General features: G+C 32.2%; 1 protein-coding gene across 4 annotated transcripts in view; it reads left to right on the top strand.

The window, feature by feature from the left end:
• The window catches only part of Cdh8 (cadherin 8), a 350701-nt gene that overhangs the window by 316662 nt on the left and 11506 nt on the right, over positions 1-22533 (top strand). The window lies entirely within an intron of this gene.

Raw genomic sequence — 22533 nt, 5'->3', positions numbered from 1 at the left:
TCTAAAACTGTCACAGCGTGCATTATATTTGGATATGAGGTGTCCCAAAAAAGCTCCTGTGTTAATGCAGGCATGCCCAGAAGTGAAATGATTGGATTGTGAGACCCATCACCTGAGCAGCACATCCTCGTTTGGACTAACTGGGTGGTAACAGTGGGCAGCTGAGGCAAGTCTGGAAGAGTTTAGTCTCTGTGGTTGTGCACTGGAAGGGTTCATCTTCTCTGTGTTCCCTTCCCCTTTTCTATCTCTTTCTGAGGCCTGGCTGCCATGAGGTCAGCAGCTTCCCTCCACAGAGCCCTTTGGCCATGATGTTGTGCCTCATCTTGGGCCAGAGAGATGGAGTCTGTTGGCCTTATTCTAATTATCTGGATCTGCAAGCCAAACATAAACATTTCCTCCTCTAAGTTATTCTTGTTAGGTATTTTTGGTCATAGTGGCAAAAATCTGACTAAGACAGGGTGAAAGTTATTATTGCATTATTTACTTCAGGGAATAGATTACCAAGGAGGTGGGACAACTTGCCCAAGTCCACTAAGCTGTTAAAAAACAAAGGCACAATTGAAAAATATCCATCTAGGCTATTCATTGTTTTAACTTCTTACTGTGGAAATATCAACAGTATTAAAAAGTATATAAAATACTTTATTGACCTCACATACATAAATCTCCAATGTCAGCAATTCTGGACTTGTGCCCAAGATTATTTTGTTTACTTCCTCTACTTAGACTTTTTGAAGCAAGTCTCAAATCATAATTTATCCATGAATATTTTAGTGTATTCTATTAATGTGGCTATTTTTGTGCATATAATTGGAATACTTTAATGTAGGGCTAGTTATGGCTGGGTGATATTAAAACTTACCACTTGCTTGCACTTTTAATTGCCACTGGCAATCCACCCATCGTACCTTATATACACATGGGCAATCCTTTTTTCACAAGTTACCAGAGACTCTGCATCCAATAGAAGAAAAAGTAGTCCCTAATCTTCAGCATGTGGAATTAGGTCCCAACTTCCTTAATAAGACTCCTATAGCACAAGAATTAAAACCAAGAATCAATAAATGGGATGGATTGAAACTAAAAAGTTTCTCCTCGGCAAAAGAAACAATCTGAACAGAGAGCCTACATCCGGAGAGCAAATCTTTACCCCTCACACATCAGATAGAGGACTAATCTCTAGGGTATATAAAGAACTCAAAAAGCTAAACACCAAAAAACTGAATAACCCAAACAACAAATGGGCCAAGGACCTGAACAGACACTTCTCAGAAGAGGATATACAATCAATCAACAAATATATGAAGAAATGTTCATCATCTCTAGCAATTAGAGAAATGCAAATCAAAACTACTCTAAGATACCATCCCACTCCAGTCAGAATGGCAGCTATTATGAAGACAAACAACAATAAATGTTGGCAAGGATGTGGGGAAAAAGGTACACTGATACATTGCTGGTGGGACTGCAAATTGGTGCAGCCATTATGGAAAGCAGTATGGAGATTCCTTGGAAATCTGGGAATGGAACCACCATTTGACCCAGCTTTCCCTTGGTGTATACCCAAAGGACTTAAAAACAGCATACTATAGGGACACAGCCACATCAATATTTATAGCAGCATAATTCACAATAGCTAAACTGTGGAGCCAACCTATATGCCCTTCAGTGGATGAATGGATAAAAAAAAATGGTGGCATATATACACAATGGAATTTACTCAGCAATAAAAGAGAATAAAATCATGGCATTTGCAGGTAAATGGATGGCGTTAGAGAAGATAAATGCTAAGTGAAGTTAGCAAATCCCCCCAAAAACAAATGCCAAATATTTTCTCTGATATAAGGAGGCTGATTCATAGTGGAGTAGGGAGGGAGAGCATGGGAGGAATAGACAAACTCTAGATAGGGTAGAGGAGTGGGAGGGAAAGGGAGGGGGCAGGGGGTTAGCAAGGATGGTGGAATGTGATAGACATCATTATCCAAAATACATGTATGAAGACATGAATTGGTGTCAACATACTTTCTATACAACCAGAGATATGAAAAATTGTGCTGTAAATGTATAATAAGAATTATAATGCATTCTGCTGTCATTTATTTTTTTAAAAAATCAAAATAAACAAAGAAACAAAAGTCAAATAAGATCATTGAAGGTACTCCTTTGGCTTCCAGGACAAAAACTAGTATTTACAATAAAAGAAATGTGTGTATTTTTCAAGTTCCTTTGTCTTTGTCTAATGGAGGAGGCAAGGAGTAATCAGAAGAAAAACATTATAAGTGTAAATGAACTAGAAGTTTTAATTGCAGATGCTTTAAGAGAAAACAATAATAATTGTAAAATTCAGAGTATTATTTAACTGTAAAAATGTGGTGACAACAACAATAACAATAAGGAAAAAACCCACAAGCATTGAAGCTTCTTCTCTATACCTCAAACTGCTGTGGGTATTGAAGTCTTTGCAAATGAGAGTTTAAAATTTAGAATGCAGGGTAATTAGCAGAAAATCCACATATGGCATCTCTTGATAGTCTTTTGAAATCTAATTTATTTTGGCTTATATTTCTAATATTTTCCATTTCAAATTAAAATATAAAAATAAAATTACTATTTTTTAATAAATAAACTCCCATTGTGTCTGATCACTAAAAATTAATGAGCTATTAAATGCACTCAGAAATTGCTTTCCATCTTAAATGACTTATAAAAGTGAAATGCTGTCACTCTTTTCAGAAGAGTGACTTAGGTTTCACTTTTCACAAAGAAGAATAATATCAAACAAGCTGGGTTTTTTTTGTTATAGAAGGATAAGTCAAACATCAGGATCTACTTATTAAGTTGTGAGAATATCAGATTTTTTAGAAGGGGGGACTATCTCCAGGAATTTATCCATCTTTGCTTAGAAAGATTATTTTCCTGGAGATTCAATGAAGGTATCTACATCTTTTGCAAAGCCTGTGAATCCTGGTAGCATTATCTAGATGACCATGTGAGACTTTCCTTAGATGCCAAATATTGTCAGCGGTCAACTCATGCTTGGTATTGTTCCAAGGATATTTGATGGATAAGTTTTAGAGTCATGATTTTGCAAATATTCTTTCTATCTTTTAAGGTTTAGAATATTTAGCTTTCTTATGTGAATTTTAATAAAAACAAGGCAACATTTTTTCTTATTCTTTGAAATTTTGAAGAGCATTCAGAGATAATTTTTATTCTTTTGAGTTTGCACATTTATGATAAAATATAAGGACAGTAAACTGAGAATTGGGCCAATGATCTGCATAATCTCATTTTAGAACATTTCCATCACCAAATGTAGCTTTGGCATGATATGCATGAAAGTAGAGAAGACATGGACTTTCCTTACTCTAATAAAAAAAAAGAATATTTTTTTATTAGAGTAAGGAAAAAATCATTGAGGTGTTTTGATGATGTTTGGTCATGCTAAAAACAGGTCTCAAATGCAGTGAGGACAACAGATTTGGGTGGAAGAGTGGAAGAGGGAGATAGTTAATAGACTGTTTTTAGAAATTGAACATGAAAAGATCATAATTTGACAGCCTTTAATCAATATGAAGGATTGTTTTCACAGAACATAGAATTAGGAGAAAGAACCAATGATATTGGAAAGGGGATATCAATACAACATAATGAGGAACTTTCTAATCCTTTTTCACAGTTTAATCATGGCATAGTCTATAATGATATATTGAAGCAGAAGTTAGAGAATCATTTAGGTAGAATTCTAGAAGTTCAGAAATGGAAGGAACTAGAGGCAAGCTGAATTCAAATGTTGCTTTAAATGCTAAATAACTTAAGATTTCTTTAAGATTTTGATCCTGGATTTTACAGTGGTTTCAAAAGTACTTGGATGCCCATGACAAGTAAATTATGATTTTACAAGAAAGTCATGGATTACATCTTATTTTTTATATAAACTGATTATTTAAGATGAACTGTATGCCTCTCAGTTATTTTGTGATATTGAACAAATAATGTAACTCTGCACCTAACACTTGGTTTTCAGCTTATGATAGTGGGCCTGAAAAAATTTTTATTTTTTAGAGCACAGTAACTGGCACATGGCAGGCAGATGTCAATTGCATGATCTGTGCAGAAATATTTACAGTAAGATTACTCCATTGGTATAATGATAATTTAATGAAATCTGATAATAACAATAAAATAATAGAGTAGAATAATAACAATATTAAAAATGATTTTCCTGAAAATGTTTTATCCCAGAGATCTGACAGTGGATACAAAGTTGATTTAGTCTCTGAACTAGTTTAGGTTATTATGAATACAGTCACTGAGTCCAATAAATCTCAGTAGAACAGTAGTTGATTCATGTGCATTATTGCATTCTCAAGAGAATTTCAGCAGACGTTTAGGTTTTGGGGACTTTAATTTTTATAGACTTTTAGGGACCTAGACTTCATCTCAGTATGTATTTAGAATAACTTTATCAAGAAAAAAGGTAGATGGAGGTATAAGAAATTGCTTTTGTCATATTTTTAGCCTGGGAGTGACATATATCACTTGTCCTCACATTTCACTGGCCAAAGCAAATCAGGCAACCACACTATCCTACCTTAAAAGGGGTCTAGACTACAGACCTCCTATTTATTTTGAAGGTGAATAGGCCAAATTCACTTTTTGAACACAATTCATTGTCAGTTTTCATAAATTCATAAATCTAAGTCATTATGCTGGACTGTCTATGCAGGAATTTCAAATGTTCAGGATTAAGTCCTTTAACATCAGCTTACTAGTAATTTCCAGTTATGAATGTAGGTGGAAGTAAGAAACCAAGAATAAGGACTGCTTTAATGGAAGTTTTTTCAGATTGTCGGGGGAAAACCTGAAAGTATGGGTCTCTGAAATTCATATGGAAGTAGGAGATCCTAAAGGGTTCCATTGGAATGTGTTAACATGTATCTTGGAACTCTAGGGGAAGAAGAACTAATGATACAGGACGCACAACTGAAAACTAAAACCTTCATCTCGCGTAGGAGCAAAGTGATAATATGTTGAGAAGTTGCAATTTCTTTAGTAATAAGACAATATTATATGTTTGGGGCATATGCCAAAGTAGATTACTGCTGAGAGACTGGACTGGTATCAGGGCAATATTGTATAGGTGTGCTCATATAAGGGCTAAAATTCCAACCCAAATACATTTCTAAAGCTCACCACATTTTTAATGCTCCAGGATTGGGGTTATCACAATTTGTTATCAGAATTTTTTGCTACATTTTAAATATATATATATATATATATATATATATATATATATGTGTGTGTGTGTGTGTGTGTGTGTGTGTATATACACACACACACACATATCTTCCTTCTTTGCACACAGATCCTTGCTCTCTGGTGGCAAAGGCAATGAGCAAACATTGTGAGGTGACAGGCTTTGGTATTATATTGTCCATGAAAATGAATAATCTGCATCTCTTTTTCTTCTTTGTCTTGTTTTTCTAACTAGAGTTTGTAGCAAAATATTAAAAATAAAGAATGAGAGCACAATTTGGTGTTTGGGACAATGTTTAGTTTTCAACATTAAACATGATATAAAATAAAAGATTTTTATGCCTGACTTTCATCTGGTTGAGAGAATTCCCTTCTATTCTTACTTTAGAGAATATCTTTCTTATGAATGAATGATGAAAGTTATCACATTTTACTGTTGCAATGATTAAGTCATGTTGTTTCTTTTATTCTATTCTAATGGATCAAATTTTAGTGTTAAAGGAAAAAACAAGGGTTGGAATGTAGCTCAGTGATAAGAGTGTCACCTGCATGGGGCCCTGGGTCTAATCCCTGATTCCACAAAAAGAAAAAGAGAGCAAGAAAAACAAACAACAACAACAAAAAAAAAAAAAAAGAAAGAAAGAAAGAAAAACAAATCTGTATGCCTGGCAGAAACACCATTAGGTAGTGTTAGTATCATTTTCTTGTTGAATTAACATTTTCATTATTATGAAATATACTTATTATTGATAACATTCATTTTTCTAAAGTCTATCTTGTTTGATAATAATTTTTATGATTAGAATTTTCCTGACATATTTTTTCCTTTTTATTATTTTACTTGTTAGCCTCTCTGTATAACTTTAAAATTAAATGACTAAAGCGACATGGGATTCTTTTTTTTTTTTTTTTTAACAATTAGCACCTTACTGGGTTTTTAAATCATTCATGCCATGTCTGCTTTTTTATTTGAGGATTTAGTCTATGTTTATTTTGACTAATATTTGTCATTGTCATGTTTAAAAGTCTACCATCTTATAATGTGTTTTTATTAGTTTATTTCATTCTTTTTTATTCTCTTCCTTTTTTTCCAAACTGCCTTTTTCAGTATTGATTGAATGTTTTGTGTTTCCTTTTTTATGTTAAGTCATCAGCATTACTATTGTAGTAAGGCTAAAGTTTATAATACTTCTGTTTAACTTAACAAAGATGAACATCATGTTATATTATGCTACTTTACATTTAATGCAGAAAACCTGTAATAGTATATTCCTGTTTCCTCAATAGCCATCCTTTTGGTTATCTATATATTATCATTTCCATATATTCTAAAGCCATGATTCAGTTATTTTAACTTAATCAGCCTACACTTACTTAAAGAATTTTTGTTAATTATGGGAATACTGTTTTTAGCTATCCACATGTAAAGCAATTCTGGAGCTTTAAGTTTCTTTGTCTAGATCTATGCTTTCTGTCCAGAATAATTTTATTTCAAGTTGAATAACTTTCTATCATGCAGTGCAAGCCTGCTGGTGACAAAATATTTAATTTTAGCCATTTATTTTTCGTCGATCTCCTCTCTTCTCATTCTAAATCTTTTATTACAATACTTTATACCACTTGGCATTATCCCACAGGTCACTGAGGTTTGCTTTGTTAGTTGGCTTTTGATTTTGGAGGTCATTTTATCTTTGTGCTTTAGTTTGAACAGGCCCTATGGCAATGTCTTCAAGTTCACAGATCTTTTCTTCTACAGTGCTTAATCTACTGTTAAATCCATCAATTCAAATTTCATTTTGGCTTTATGTTTTAATCTATGGGATATCTGCCTATTGATATAGATATGTATGTTTATTTCTCTTTTTAAGCTCTTTAAATACTTTCTTGTTCCTTAAGTACTTGAATATACTTATAAATTCACATTTTAATTATTTGAATGTCTTCTTATGTTTCATTTCGATGTTGGTCTCTATTGACTGATTTGTCCAATTGATTTCAGGTTACAGGGATGTCTTGTGATTTTGAGTGTGAGACACCATAGCTGTTTGTTGTCACATATCTGGATTTTGCTATAGCTCTTTTTGACTCTTTTTAAAATGTTTCTTATTAGTTCATATTGATTGTACAAATTAATGGGTTTTGGTATAACTTTTTCTTACTCTCTCAATAGCTCTTGAGATTTGTTTAGGAACAATGAGTTAATATTAGGCCAGCTTTAATCTGTGTGAGGCTCATTTTTTAAAAAAACACTTTTGAACAATGCTTGTGGAACAGATCTGGAGCAGCCATCACCTCAATGTTGACTGATTCTTACGTAAGTGATGTGCTTTTTTGGATCCTCCACTTGACAACTCATGTTTTCAGTGAGGTGCTTCCACTTTAAATGGTCAGAACTCTGGTATTCCAAACCCATTGTAGTCCTAGTAGTTGCTTAGCTCATAGCATCATGGAAAGTGTTTGTATTTGTTCTTTCCAGCCTCTCAGGACCTCACCTTCTGCAAGTACAGCTTGGCATTCAACCAGAGATTCAAGAACTGTAATCATATTTCTCATGCTCTTTCTTCTGCTTGGCTTTCCCCTTCTGATGCTCACTTTTGCAAATTTCAGTCATTTCACCATAACAATTCCCCAACTAGCATCTCTGTTTCTTCAACTCAGGGAGACTGCCATTTTCTGCTTGAGCTTTGCTTGAGTTGAGAATTTTTAAATTATATTGAACAATATTTTTAAACTATTGAAGTAAGATGTCTCTTGTCATTAAAATTCACTGACAGAATTGAGAATGTGGCCCAATTTTTCCCCATGGATGAGATCAAATAAATCTAGTCAGTGATATTGAATATGTCCTGAAAAGAAAGAATAAATTTGTTGTATGTATGAGTTATTATTCTTGTTATAGTTCAGTAAAATATTTAGTACAATAAAAAAAAAACAATAGCAATGCAAGACTGGAACCGTGTATCACAGAAAGGTATAAATACATAAAATTTATAAGGGGAAATGTTGCATATTCATGTTGCAATAATTTTGATTCATATTTGGAGAAAGAAGCACTGATATAAACCAGACCATTTTAAAGGGAGAGGTAATGTCTTTACTGGATAATGAAATGAATTCTTAAATGACTTGGCTAATATTCATTAGGGAACATTCAAATTTTTCTTTAATAATTGAAGCATTTCTGTAACCAGTCAATGCACACACATGCATTTGAAAATTCTGTGAAGAAGGAGAGGCCACAAGACAAAAATAAAAAGACAAAAATAGAGAAAATCTACCAAATGATATCAAAGATCATGAACTAAAAAAATATTTCAATATTAAGAGGAAATACTATTATTTTTAATAGCAGCTTTTATGCACACGCTAGATGTGAAACACAGAAAAATGGAAAAACTTCATTCCATAGTCTTATTTTTAGGAATCATCATTTTTGGACAGTTTCTAAAAGTTGGATCAGAACTGTAGCATATATGTAATGTAGAAAACTGAGTTCATATGGGCTTGATTTTGATGAAGGGTTTTAAATCAGTGTTTGAATCATCAGAACTATTGACTGATAGATTTGCACTGTTTAGAACATTTGTTTAGAAACCACATTATATTGCATCTGGAGGCTGTAAAATACTTCTATTGAATATGGGAAACTTTTCCTCAATGTGAATCTTGAAGAGTCTGACTTTATTCCTCAATATCAATATATATGTTTAGTTCTTTCAGTTCATTTGATATTTAAATTTTGAGACTTCCAAATTGATATTTGTTCTAAAGAACAGAAATATGAAATCTACATATTCTTAAAACCTTGAAGCCTTCTGTTTCATTATTAAGCCAAGGCAACAGACAATCTTACATCTAGCAATATTATGTGCTAATATTTTAAGTTTTACCAAATATTTGGCAAGTAAAAGTCTCTGGAAAAGGACAATAGATGAAATAGCACCTTCACTTCTGAAAGAATTTTGACCTTAATTTTATTAATTTGGGCCCAACAAGAATAACTGCTGATTTTAGAAATTATTATTCTAAAAAACAGCAAGGTAAGTGTTGATACTGGATAAAAGCACAATTCTGAATGATTCCAGAAACTGGGCAGTACATAGTATTGTATTCAGAAGAATTCTGAAATATACATTCTAAACAAATGATATCTCATAAAAGCTACTCAGGAATCAGAATATTGAAAAGGGAACAAATTTCCTAAAGTTTACTTGCTATTTGTTAAGCATATCTTTTGTAATTCCAAAATGTGAAAATTTTTATGGTAGGATTCTTTGTAGATTTCAGTGCCAGGAAGTAACACATTGCCATTGTCAACTGGGATGGCAAGTCTGGAAAAATCAAATATTATCTTGAGAATATTTTAAAAGACTCATCCAAAAAAAATCCCCCTTTATTTTAAAAGAAAAAGTATTAAAATGAAATCATGCATGACTTCAGAATGTATTCAGATTTCTCTATAGTGTATAACAATAGGGAATTTTATCAGATTACATTTTCAATAAAATGAGTTTGAATGAGTTTGATGTGATTTCTGTTTCAATCATAAGGGTGACCGACATAGGTATTTTTTTCAATCATTTTATTTCTGCTCTCTCCATCTTTATTTTAACCTGTTAATATGTGGGTGAATTTGAGGAAAAGAAAATCACTTTGACCTTTAATGTAAAGTCATTTTTGTATGATCAAAACAGTACAATTTCCAATACTAGAAAGAATGTGTGTTTTAAGATTCAAAAGTATGTGCCATTCTCAACAACCTGGGAAGAATGATAATGTGACCACTGCTAGAATGATAATTTTATCTGCATAACTGGCTTCCATCCTTTTGCCTTCACTGTGTATTAAGACTTCTGCCCAGAGATATATGTTTAGCCAAGCTGTTTTAATATAACATATTAAACTTTAAAATGATTCAAGGACAAATACTGGACTTCAGCTCACTGTAGGATGCCACGTTTTCTTGCATCATTTCTCTCCTTTTTCAGCAGTTATTTTACCACTAAACCAGGAAAGAAGGAATTATGCAGGAAAATTGCTATCAGCTGCTACCCCTGCTGGATTACACAACCCAGAGCATAATAGCTTCCCCAGTGAAGCTTCTGACAGCTTGGGCCAAGCCATTAACCACTGCTAACACCTAAGGGAAGAAATGGAATAGTGCACAGTGGCTCCGAAGCATTCTGGAAGATTCTTACGTGAATAAAATTTACTTGAAATGCAGATGCTGAGGACCCATTCTCAGAAATTCTTATTCAGTTGAGACAGGGTGAAATCCAAGAATGTGTTTTTTTTTTAACATATTCAGATTATTCTACCTCAATTCCTAAATAACTTTTTCACTTGGCTTTTCTAAAGGTGAATATTTGCACAGACACACGTTAATTAAAATGCTTGAAACTAAGAGTGTCAAGATGGACTTGATCTATCAGTCTCAAATATAATAAGTGTATAGTTTTTAAAAATTTTGATTCATAAATGATAATTATATATATGGAGTAAAATATTATGTTTTGGTAAATGCTATAGGCATTTCATTTTAAAAATTAATGCAATTAATAAATTCCAATTAAGAGCTGTAAGATTTTCTCATTGTACTCTCTTTGGGTCAGGTAAAATATGTTTTGGATGCTTTCGTTTCAGGCATTGCTTGTCATTGTGAAATTTTCATTATACTTTGACTCACTCATATTCGGTGATACCTATTACATATTTATTCAACAAATAGACACCATTATATTTACCTTACATGTACTTTAAAATCAAATCTCCAAAACATTTCTGAATTAGATACCCTAAAATCCTCAGGATATTCACTCTTATGGCCTCTTTCATAAAGTAATAGTAGAGTTTCCGATGAATACTGAAGGGTTGTAGGACTTTCTCCTACTTTGATAAAGTGGTAATGTTATGGAATACAAGGGGAGACATGTGTAAAAATCATACAGTCATGAAGGTGGTAATAAAGGTATAACCAAGAAAAATATGTTTTTATAGATAGGGAAGAATAGAGATTAAACAATGTTCCATTATTAAAAGAGTGAATTTGTGGTATTGGGCATTCATGTGGACATGCTCAATAGGTAAGTGACTAAAAGTTTTAGAAAGAAAGAGAGGCTGGTACTTGAAATCAGAGAGTAACTCATGTTCCAAAGATTCATAAAAAAAAAAATTAGAGTATAAAGCTGAGGAGAAAAAGCAGAAACATGGGAGGCACAGGGAGATGAAGGGATATTATTCTCTGAATTTTTATCCTTTAGTAAGTCAGTTCTTTCCTCCAAGCCTAGCCCACAGCCCACATGTCTCATTTGTATCTGAGGATAGAGTCTTAAATCAAGGTACAAATGACACAGTGAACCACACCAATAGAAGAGTAGGGATAACAATGAGAGAACAAAATGTCAACTAACAGAATTTTGCTTAATTATTTTCTCTTATCTTATGGGACAGAATTTCACTGAGATCAGTGAATGTATCTTTATTTACCTAGACATCCATTTATTCATTCAATAAGGATTCATGAAAAATATTACCATAGTGACGTCTATATAACACATATAACAGAATCTAGTATCCTCATGATAAAAAAAAAACTGTGCATTTTACATTCAGGTTTTACATAAAGATCTTACTCTTACGTTTGGTGAGGTAGATAAACAACATGCTGGGTAGGATGTGTGTTGTAAGACTTTCCTTGTATGTTAGCAAGGAAGAATGAATTTTTACTGCATTTTTGATGGCTTTCCTCATGAAACAGTTTTTGTATCATTTTCATATGTGCAAATAACAAATTCTGGGGGAGATCATAGAACCTAGCAAAATGATGATTTCAGACATGCTTGACCTCTTTCAAATAAAAGTAAGTTATTTAGAGAATAATCTACACTGCATACTTCCTTTTCATAATCTTAACTCTCTCTTAATAATATTTAAAGATTTTGGTCTCTTGTACACAGTGATTTTTTTTAAAGCAAGCTTACACTTTTGCCTAGTTATCCTTTATATCAAGTGTATTGATGAACACAAGTTTATCAGCTTCAATACACAAGGAATTCATCTATCAATCTCAGCTTCTTAAATATTTAGAAGTATCTGTTTAATCAATAGATATGTGGTAGAAAAGTCGATTTCCTAATAATGATAACTTTCTGAAGTGTGGGTATTTAACACTGTTAGGTTATTTTCTGAAGCTTTCATTTAAAATCCCAATAAAGGTCTTAATTTTTCCCTTATGTTGCTTGTATGTTTAAAAATGCATTTTTTATATTTCTTTATAAATCCAAATAGTTACATATTATTCCTGATCTATTGATATTTATAAAACCTTAAAAACTTCCATTAGAACAAAATGGAAATTGGGTTTTGGCATAGCTTTACTCTCGTGGGTTAGTTAATGCAGGTATTCCTCAATAAAATGAAGGTAATATTAGCCTTCATCTCTCATTCCCTAGTACCTACAGTGAGATAAATCTGTCTTTCTCCTGAGCATTAAGGGATCTGTAAAAGGTGCATGGAGCATTTTGAGTAAGAGGCCTGCTAATTAGGTAGAGGGAAAATCTCCAAAGTCTCAAGACTTGGGAGAGTGATTTAATCTAACATGGAATGTGGATACTGTGATACTTGTATTCCCTTCTGGCACCAAAAATAATCACTTCTTCATAATCAATTTATGGTGGTACTATGTTATATTAAGTTGTGTTAAGCTATGCTATGCTATGCTGAACTGTGTTCACTCTCAAGTTATGAGAACTTTTGCTGTATATCTTTCTCTTCCTTCTAAAAACGCTATGCTCTTATACACTGGTAACCTTGACCACTTTTTTTTCCTTGTTTCTGATAAAGGTGTTAAGGCATAGAAAAACCTCCTTCCGTACACTTTTTTTCCTCTTGTCCTTGAGCTTTAATAATAAAATTTTCCTAGAGTCCATATTCTCTGGCTCTTTGAGGTAATTTTTGTTAGGGTAGCAGAAAATACTATAGAAAATATTGTGCACTTGGTTATTATTCTTAGCTTCCCACTGAGAAATCCTGAGGAAGTCACTTTATCTTTCAGAAACCCTGCTCATCATGTACAAAACAGAACTAAAAATGCCTTGCTCTTCCTCTGTAACCATGAGCAAATTTAATTAGATTTGCTTATGGCATTCATTTCCTAAGGATGGCATAACCTGTATGCCATAACCACAATCTGAGAGGCATAATACACTAGAAGCCTATTCTTTCAGAATTTGGGAGACCAGAAATCTTAAATCAAAGAGTTGGCAGGGTCGCTTTTCTCTGTAGACTTACTATAGGAGAGAATCTGTTCTTTACCCCTAAAGATTATTAACTTTACCTACAAAGACCACTTTCCAAACAAGATCACATTTACAGGTTCCATGGATTAGGAAGTGGATCTGTCCTATTTTGGGGGTAACCATTTACTTCACTACACTAACATTCCACCACCAGCCATTATATATACTTAAACAATAATTAAAAATAAGAAGATAGAGGTAGTAAATATCATCTTTCACAAACATAATTCCACTAAATACTACCTTTGAATGGTCTAAAATTAGTTTACATGAAAAATTTAAATACAGTAAATCTAATTTCTTATAAAATATTAGAACTTGTTTGAGTTTCACTAGTCTGTCAATGAAAACTAAATTTTATAAATTGAAAGGCAGATCCCACCATTTGTATACTTCCATTTCAAAATGACAAATATACAGATATTTATATAGAGCTCTAGGACTGGATGGTTATAATGTATAAAGAGCCCTTAGAGTGTTTTTCTATTAAAAATGTTAGTTAATTCTATGAATAATTGTAAATTTCTGACTAAATATTAAGAATGGTATTAATCTAATCCCAAAGAAGAAGGTTATTTGGCTTTGTTTTTAAAGCCAAATAGACTTTCATCAATATTTTATGGCTTGGTATATTTTATTATTAAAGGTGATGTTATCCGACAATGAATGAGCACTTAAATAAGCCTTGAGATTGTTACACCAGGTGGCATGATGGACAGTCTAGAGAGGAAAGAAAAGGAAAAAAAGTGATATATAAGCCAATAGTCTAATGAGGTGGCCCAGAATATCCAGCTGTTTGTGGCAGATTTAATGTTGTTGGTGCACTCTCAATGAATTATGTAGGAAGTTATAATGGCACTGGAGGAGAATGGCTTCACAAAGACTTAACTTGTACTAATTTAATACTGAGTGAATGTTTCCAATCAGACTCAGTGTTTGGAGTAAAAGATATGAATAAAGTGCAAATGCTATGGTATTTGCTTCATATCCCTAAATATTGAACATACTATATAAATGTTTTTAATATAGTGAAAGCTCATGTCTTTGGTTTTTCCTTGCTTTGCTAGGTTTTTATAAATAAACAACAGACAGAACACAATGATGAGAACGTAATTAAACCTCTCCTCCACACCTATGAAACAGGCTGCCATTTTTCCCTGTGTTTTGACCTTCTTACTTTTCTCATTTCATTTGACCTGACCAAGAAAATTTGAATCGAATTTGCAAGTCAAGTATCAGGAGATGTGTTTCAAAAAGGCACAATATCTACTGATCATCTCTTCATCTACTTATTTTATCATAAATATTTGTCAAGGGCCTTCATTAATTCTGGCTCCTTTTTCATTTTGCTTGCATATGAAAGGACAGTGAAAAGTCACAGCTCTGTGATTTTAAATGAATGAGACTTAGACTAAAGCACAATTTCTATACCAGGGCAACAACAGATGGCCTGCACTGAAACAATAAAATATTTAGATTTTCCTCCTTTATTTTTTTCTAAAAATATTTCCAATGTGAAAAGAATATGAAATATTTAAATAACAGCCATAAAAATATTGGACATTGTTTGTGTAAAAAGGCAGAGAACCAGGCATGATGGTGTACATCTGTAATCCCAGTGGTCATGAAGCTGAGGCAAGAGGATTGCCAGGTTCAAAGCCAGCCTCAGCAACTTAGAAAGCCCTAAAGAACTTACCAATATCCTTTCTCAAAGTAAAAAATATAAAAGGCTGGTAATGCAACTCAGTGGTTAAGTGCACCTGAGTTCAATCCCTGGTACCAAAATGGTACCAAAAGAAAAAGAAAACAATGCAGAGAGAATAACTGAAAGGAAAGAAGGAAGTTAAGACTCTGGGATAAAGTATGCAAATAAAACTGAAGCATTATCCATAGATCTATAGCCAACCTCTTTAAACAGACTTGGAAATGTTTTAGAACACCAATTAGTGATTACAACATTGTCTTAGTCTGCTTGGGCTGCTGTAACAAAATATTCAGACTTGCTGGCTCACACAACGTAAATTTATTTCTCACAGACTGGAAGTTCATTGTCAAGGTGCCAATTAGGTAAGGGCTCTTTGCTTGACTCAAAGGCAGCACTCATCTTGCTGGGTGTTCACATGATCACTTCTTTGTGTGCCCACAGAAAGAGACAAAAGGAGAGAGCCTACTCTTTACTGTCTCTTCTTATAAGGAAGATAATCCCATAGGTTCAGGTTTATACCCTTAACCTTCATCACTTCCTCAGTGATCCCATCTCCAAATATAGCCACACTGAGAGTTAGAGCTTCAATATAGAGAATACGAGGGAAACAATCTTTGGGGAATCCATAGCAAATACTGTCTTAATTACTTACAGAAAAAAAATGTATTAATGTTACATGAAAGAATATTCTTTAATTTTCAATTCTAAATGCTTAACTACCAAATATTAATAATCAAAGAAAAAAACTTCTCCAAGAATCAACATAAGGGATAATCGTCAGTATGTATTATGTACCCTGAATAAAGAACTAAGGCATCCAACTTCAGCCAGTAAAACAGAAATTCAGTGTATACCTCTTTTATATGTTGGTATTTCCGAAATTTTAGAGCAATTTTCTTCCTCTCTGAGCCTGCTCTACTTGCATTTAAGCATCCTCAGTTTATTGCTCTCAATAATGCCAATATAGTTATGCCTAGAGAAAAGCTTACAAACTGTCAATATTTCTCTTGAATTTCCATATGTGACCCTAGGCTATATATGCCTTCCAGTAACCAGAAAATGAACTCCCTTTCTGATTTATTTTGAAACATATATAATCTCCTATATTATTAAGTATCATGAAAAGAAATGAACATGAGGTGCACAAAACATAGCTTATCATTACATAGTCATTTGTTTATTTAGCAAATATTTTCTAAATACTTATTATATTTCTTAAAATGGTTATTTGTTTTTTTGGAAGTGTCCTACTTTATTTCTGCATCTCCAATGTCTACTATATCTCTACTACTATATGATTTCTGTGTAATAGTGTCTTGATGAAAGTATAAACATTTTTATAAGATCATGCAACTAATTTATCCAGAAAAATCAGAGACAACTTGTGAGAAATATTATCCACAAAAAAGTTATTTTTAAGCATAGATTTTAAAAAATATAGATGAATATTCACTATTTGAATTATGTACAAGGAAAGGGAGAGGAATTTTTAGGCAAAAGCAAAAGCAAATATAAAAGCCTTGAGAAACAAAGATGTTTGACACACCAAAGGCCAAGGTGCCTGCAACAACTAGTAAAAGGAGTGATGCATACATGCAGCTGGAATTAGGCAGGGATTAGAACATGCAGCAGGTATGGGGGAAATCATAAGTCTGTAATCTGTAAGGGAAATAGAGAAATTCTAATGGTCCTCTTTCTCAGATGTACATGTGGGCATGTGTGGTATATATGTAGGAAACCTTAGTCCTACAAGAGGTATGCCTCAGTCCTATAAGAGAAATATTAAAATTCTAAATATACACTATATATTTATGTACATATATCTGTATTTTTATAGATATAGGTATTTATTTATCTCAACCTATACAGAGAGTGCTGAAGTGGCATTCAATTTCTATTGATAAAATATTATCAGAATGATATGTTTATTGTATTCTGTTTTTATTCTGTAGCAGAAATTTTAATAAGATTCGATAGAAGGATGGGTGAATGAATGGATGGGAAGGTAGACAAATACTCCCTGCTCTTTCATTTCCTATTTTTAAACATTTATTTGTCCTAATGTATCAGTGGGGTATTCAGTTTTGTGAAACCAAACTCATTCTAAAGAAAAGTGGGTTAAAACTCTGGGGTTGTAGGTCAGTGTCAGAGCACTTGCCTAGCATGTGTGAGGCATTGGGTTCGATTCTCAACACCAAATATAAATAAAGGTCCATCTGCAACTTAAAAAATATTAAAAAGAAAAAATGCGACTGTTTTCAAGAATCCATGCTTTGTGCCAGTCCTGTGCTGGAAATAGGGAATAGTTTTGTATTAAGTAAGGTCAGTCTCCCTGAAAGGCTTTTATCTTGATGAGATAACATACACATATATGTAATAGTATCTATTTATTTTTATAAATTCAAAGGACCACTGACTGAACATTTCAAGAGATGAGAGAACAGGAAAACCCCTCACCGGAAGAAATCATGGGGAATATCAGTATTTGAATGTTTCATCTCTCCAGAGTATTAGTGAGTCAGGTGATGTGGTTAAGATATGTAGCATGTCCAGTTGGATATGGTCCATCTTACAGAATGCCAATTGCTTTGGTTCGCCAATTTCTTAAATAGAACCTAAGTATACTTCTACTTTTTGGAAAACTCAGTTATTATATTCCAGAAATATCAATTAAAACATCATATGGTATGTGTGTATGAGTTTCAGTGATTGCTTTCCCTCTTTTCTTATATATTTTCTAATTTTAGAAAACATCTCTGTGTTTTCTTCAACAAATAGTGATCAGAACCTACTCTTCCATTTTCTGTGCTCAGAAAGACAAAATGAATGCAACACTTGCAGTAAGCAAAAGCAACCATAAAGGGAAGAATAGGCTAAGATGCAGGTAAAATAAGTTAGCATAGAATAGAAATGCATGAAAGTATGAAGGAATAAAAGATGGTTTTTCAATAATGTAATAGTAAAGTTGAAGCCACGCTTAGAGGTGGTGAAAAGCTGAGCTATTCTCACTTATGTGACCGTGCTTACCCTTTGTATTATTGGAAAATAAATGAAACAAAATAAAATAGAAACTGAAGAAAAAAATAAATGCATATCAACATATTAAAGTCTTCCAGAAAACATCATCAATCATCTTACTAAATGCTGAATTCAACAAACTTTATCATGAATTTATTTTTCTCTTTAGTTTCTCTCATATATACATAAAATTTAATTTGAGCTATTTTTTAATATAGACATTTAAAGCTATAAATTTCTCTCTAAGTACAGCTTTAGTTGCATCCCATACATTTTGGTCTGTTGTCTTTTCATTCATATTTGTCTCATCATATTTTCTAATACCGTTTTTTTTGCTTTCTTCTTTGACCCATTGATTATTGAAGACTGCAATTAAGACCATGTATTTGTGAGTGTCTGAGTTTCTTTCATATTATTGATTTCTAATTTCATTTAATAGAAAACATACTTTGGAGTTGCTGAGAGAACAATCTTTGTGCCATTTACATAATTTTACATTAATTTGTATTTGATATAGTTTATGCTAAAGAATATTTCAAGTGTATTTAAGAAAATATTTATTTTTCTGTTGTTGACTGGAATATTCTATAGGTATGTGTGGAGTATAGCTGGTTTTATAATTGTTTAAGTGTTCTATCTTCCTGTTGATTTCTCCCTCATTATTTTAAACATTAGTAAAAGTGAAATTTTGGAATATTTAATTATTACCTTTAATTTCCATGTGCAATATGCTCAAGAATAGATTAGATACACAATATTTTATATATTGCTTTTTATAAAGAGAAATATCTTCATTTATACTATTTTTAAAACTATAATATTTTCTTTACTGATACTTTTAGTTTTTAATGTGTGTTTGAATTACCATCTGGAATTTTTTGCTCTCAATCTGAAGAAAACATTCTTTAATAAATACTCATGCAAATTCTGTTGTGTTTTTGTTGCCTGGGAATGCCTCTATTACAAACACAGACACACTGAAGGGTAACTTTGTTAGATATATATCTTGGCTGACAATTTATTATTTTGTTTCATTGAGCATTGTAATCATGTTATTTTACTTCCTTCTGGCCTCTACTTATTCTATAAGAATTTAGCTGTTAATCATACTAGTCACTTTGGAAGTGACTGACTTTACTCTTGCTTGCAAGATTTTTTTCATTGTGTTTGACTCTCAGGAATTTTACTATGATGTGTCTATTGTATAAACATTTCTTCATTTGCTGCTTTTCTCCAGAAACATTTCCAGGAATTTTATATCTGTTTTCTTTTATAATATTCATCATTTGCTGTGGGAAGCATATCTGTGAGCTCCTCATGCTATCATACTGAAATGGAATTATCTGATGAGATATATTTTATAAGTAAAAAAGAATGTCTTAGAAGATTACTGAAATTAAGAATAGTGTACAAAGGAGTTCAATCTCTATTAATAAGAAGAAAAAAAAAGGAAAAATAAAAGACTGTAGTATGTGTATACCATTTTACAGTCCTACCCAAGAAAAGCAATTATATTTTGTATAACAGCAGCAATGCACTGAAAATCTAATTTTCAAAGGTAGTTAATTTTAGGAAGGTTTACTATAGCAACAGAATATATGCATCATCCAATAATAAATCGAACAAGAATGTAAGAAATATCTTTTAGCCAAAATAAAAGTTTATTGATATATATTTAGGAAAATAGATAAACCTTGATTATATCTTTATACAGAAGACTATGGCCATAAAATTGTCAATGCCTTCTAAATTTGTTTCTATTTGATTACAACCTTTACCAGAGGACTTATAGGAATTTTTAAGGGATTTGATAATCTATCTGACTCTATATTTATAAGAGAACAGCAAATAGACAAAAATAGCTCATACACTTTAAAGAAGAGATGATTGGGGAAAGTTCCTTGAAAAATATCAAGATTTTTATAAAGTTCTCACTTATAAAAAGGATGCTATTAATACATAGTTAGAAAAATCAGACTATTGGAATTGAATAGAGATTCCATGAAAGGATGAGAATGCAGAAAAACTGATTTGTGAGAGAGAGCATTAAGAACCAGTGGATAAGGGATAAGTTATTCCATAATTAACCTTGGTAAAATAAATTAGAAGTATGGGGAAAAAATCAATTCCATATAATGACCTAAGTCAGAAAGGTAGCATTATGAAACCAAATTTTATATAATTAGCAATCTTTAAAATAAGGCTTAAAAACACTTGTGATGAGATTGATAAAATTGACTGTATTGAAATTAAAATTTCAATGAAATGAAAAATCAGCATAAGTTTTAGAGAACAAACTGCAACTTTGTAGAAGTTATTTGCAACATGTAAGATTTTTAAAATAAACATAAATACATTAATATGAACTATGTAAAACCATTGTTATGTTTTTAAAATTGTTTTTATTTTTTAAATACATGACATGTTATGATTTTTGATATATGCAATATTATAATTTTATTTGTCCTATTTTTTTAAAGTCCTCAAATAAATTAATACTATATACAAGCAACTATGCAAAACTAGTAAACACACATGCGCGCGCACACATACACACACACACCAAAAAAAAAAATTCACAATCCAGTAGACAGGTAATTGACATTGCCTACAGTTGGTTGGTAAAACTTAACAAAAATAACTCATTGTCTTCTTTTATCTACTCAACAATTTCCTGTGTAAATAGGGAAACAATGTAAGCCAGGTGTGGTGGCTATAATACCAGCAGCTCCTGAGGCTGAGGCAGGAGGATTGAGAATTCAAGAAAACCTCAACAAAAGTGAGGTGCTAAGTAACTCAGTGTGACCCTCTCTCCAAAAAAATACAAAAAAAATGGGGCTAGTGATGTGGTTCAGTGCTTGAATGCGCTCAGTTCAACCCCTGGTATCCCCACCCCCAAAAGAGTGAAACAATATATGCAAATTCCAGGATTAACACAAAAGTATGAGTATGTGTTTAGTGTTAGATTCACCAACACTTTTCTAAGTGATAAAAGAGATTTTTTTTTCTGCAACAAGCAGCATTCTTGCAGCAAATTCTAAATTCCCATTATAGACTACTTTAAAGAGAGAATATGCAAAGATACTTCTGGTATAAATAATGTCATCCACAAAAGACAAAAGCCCCATTGTAATTTTATTAATTGCATCTTAAGGAACAATTCTCAGCTTCTGTTTTGAACTATGGTGTATGAAATCACCCACAAATGTTCCCTGCACTAATTAACTGTACTCAAACTTGTCATATACTTTCTGAAAATATAACACAACTATATATTCTGTATGTTTTGAGATAATGTTCCCCTGCTTTTAGCTTACTGGTATTTTCTTCTAGGTCATGGAAATAAAGATTACTGGATCATTTGGTGTATCACTGCTTAACTCCATTAGAAACCTCTTTTTGCTCTGCAAATTACTATATAATGAGGCACAACCAGAAGAAGTTTAGGAAAAAATATTGTTAAATCAGAGTGCTTTTTCTGTTTGACTCCTTACTAGTAAGGCATTATAGGCCTGTTTTTATCATAAAGCAAAAAGATGTCTAATTATATGTCTGTTCTTAGGAATGACTCTTATTTTCTGGGAAATTGTAATATAGTACTATATGGCTAAGATTAACATATTTACTTAAATTCATTTAATGAAATATGTATCTACCTATTTGAGTATTTTAGAAACAAGTAGGACACTGATGTTCAGAAATCAGGCAGCAATGGTTTGAAATGTCTGCTTTAATGCACAATGATGAGGTTGCCCAATCTTCTGAGACCTGAAAATTTATTGATATCTGAAAAGAAAAAAATCTTAACTGAAATAATAATTACACAAAAAAACATTATATACAGTAGCCAAATATTTGTTTATCTGCTTTTGACCATAATATCAATATGAGATAATTAGTAAATATTTGTTTTTCATTAATCAGAATTTGAAAATAAATTAATATGTACAAATAAATTAATATGTATAATGCATAAGATGGTGATACATAATAAACAAAAATTTGGTGTGGCTGATAGAATTTCAAAACCATATTGTTAACATGGAACCAATCGCTTCTTAGTAACCAGTTTTATGTCAAACTGCAGTTATATACTTAAGTATTGCTCCAGGTAACCAGTTACCTCCCTGTAACTAATTGACACACACACATAAAAATGGAATACTTTCTCAGATGACTTCTCACTTGTTCTTACTTGTATTACTAGTATACAAAAAGTTAGTTTACATGATTTTTACATGTGTGGCAATCCTC

The sequence above is a fragment of the Ictidomys tridecemlineatus genome, chromosome 15 (assembly GCF_052094955.1).
Source record: "Ictidomys tridecemlineatus isolate mIctTri1 chromosome 15, mIctTri1.hap1, whole genome shotgun sequence".
Classification (NCBI taxonomy): domain Eukaryota; kingdom Metazoa; phylum Chordata; class Mammalia; order Rodentia; family Sciuridae; genus Ictidomys; species Ictidomys tridecemlineatus.
This window is presented reverse-complemented; position numbering and strand designations above follow the sequence as displayed.